The sequence below is a fragment of the Anastrepha obliqua genome, unplaced genomic scaffold (assembly GCF_027943255.1).
Source record: "Anastrepha obliqua isolate idAnaObli1 unplaced genomic scaffold, idAnaObli1_1.0 ptg000207l, whole genome shotgun sequence".
Lineage (NCBI taxonomy): Eukaryota > Metazoa > Arthropoda > Insecta > Diptera > Tephritidae > Anastrepha > Anastrepha obliqua.
Window position 1 is genome coordinate 82,501 of NW_026562273.1, and position 2,500 is coordinate 85,000.

Genomic DNA, 2,500 nt, shown 5'->3' on the forward strand with positions numbered 1-2,500 from the left:
GGTGTGCATGGCAAAAAACACTCACGGTGAAGGCATGTGAAATGATATGAAAATATCAAAAGTTAACTAACCAATGATATTGAAACATATAAATCGAATCATAACTATATGAAACTCGAATTTAAGCCATATTAAACTGGTAATATTGTGATTTTATGCCTGGTTTTTTCCATACGTTAGTTTAAATAGAAAAAATTTTCGAATATATATACATATATGAACAATTCATATTAGCTATACTAACATGTTATGGAATATAACCTTGGCATATTGGCACTAAAATATATAATAAAGACATTTCAAATCAAACTGAAATGTATTGAAATGAATTTTCCCCATACATTTTTGACAATGTGAGGTGTGCATGGCAAAAAACACCACGGTGAAGGCATGTGAAATGATATGAAAATATCAAAAGTTAACTAACCAATGATATTGAAACATATAAATCGAATCATAACTATATGAAACTCGAATTTAAGCCATATTAAACTGGTAATATTGTGATTTTATGCCTGGTTTTCCATACGTTAGTTTAAATAGAAAGTTATGGAATATAACCTTGGCATATTGGCACTAAAATATATAATAAAGACATTTCAAATCAAACTGAAATGTATTGAAATGAATTTTTCCCATACATTTTTGACAATGTGAGGTGTGCATGGCAAAAAACACTCACGGTGAAGGCATGTGATATAATATGAAAATATCAAAAGTTAACTAACCAATGATATTGAAGCATATAAATCGAATCATAACTATATGAAACTCGAATTTGAGCCATATTAAACTGGTAATATTGTGATTTTATGCCTGGTTTTCCATACGTTAGTTTAAATAGAGAGTTATGGAATATAACCTTGGCATATTGGCACTAAAATATATAATAAAGACATTTCAAATCAAACTGAAATGTATTGAAATGAATTTTTCCCATACATTTTTGACAATGTGAGGTGTGCATGGCAAAAAACACTCACGGTGAAGGCATGTGATATAATATGAAAATATCAAAAGTTAACTAACCAATGATATTGAAGCATATAAATCGAATCATAACTATATGAAACTCGAATTTGAGCCATATTAAACTGGTAATATTGTGATTTTATGCCTGGTTTTCCATACGTTAGTTTAAATAGAGAGTTATGGAATATAACCTTGGCATATTGGCACTAAAATATATAATAAAGACATTTCAAATCAAACTGAAATGTATTGAAATGAATTTTTCCCATACATTTTTGACAATGTGAGGTGTGCATGGCAAAAAACACTCACGGTGAAGGCATGTGATATAATATGAAAATATCAAAAGTTAACTAACCAATGATATTGAAGCATATAAATCGAATCATAACTATATGAAACTCGAATTTAAGCCATATTAAACTGGTAATATTGTGATTTTATGCCTGGTTTTCCATACGTTAGTTAAAATAGAGAGTTATGGAATATAACCTTGGCATATTGGCACTAAAATATATAATAAAGACATTTCAAATCAAACTGAAATGTATTGAAATGAATTTTTCCCATACATTTTTGACAATGTGAGGTGTGCATGGCAAAAAACACTCACGGTGAAGGCATGTGATATAATATGAAAATATCAAAAGTTAACTAACCAATGATATTGAAGCATATAAATCGAATCATAACTATATGAAACTCGAATTTGAGCCATATTAAACTGGTAATATTGTGATTTTATGCCTGGTTTTCCATACGTTAGTTTAAATAGAGAGTTATGGAATATAACCTTGGCATATTGGCACTAAAATATATAATAAAGACATTTCAAATCAAACTGAAATGTATTGAAATGAATTTTTCCCATACATTTTTGACAATGTGAGGTGTGCATGGCAAAAAACACTCACGGTGAAGGCATGTGATATAATATGAAAATATCAAAAGTTAACTAACCAATGATATTGAAGCATATAAATCGAATCATAACTATATGAAACTCGAATTTAAGCCATATTAAACTGGTAATATTGTGATTTTATGCCTGGTTTTCCATACGTTAGTTAAAATAGAGAGTTATGGAATATAACCTTGGCATATTGGCACTAAAATATATAATAAAGACATTTCAAATCAAACTGAAATGTATTGAAATGAATTTTTCCCATACATTTTTGACAATGTGAGGTGTGCATGGCAAAAAACACTCACGGTGAAGGCATGTGATATAATATGAAAATATCAAAAGTTAACTAACCAATGATATTGAAGCATATAAATCGAATCATAACTATATGAAACTCGAATTTAAGCCATATTAAACTGGTAATATTGTGATTTTATGCCTGGTTTTCCATACGTTAGTTTAAATAGAAAAAATTTTCGAATATATATACATATATGAAGAATCTATATTCTAATACTAACATGTTATGGAATATAACCTTGGCATATTGGCACTAAAATATATAATAAAGACATTTCAAATCAAACTGAAATGTATTGAAATGAATTTTTCCCATAC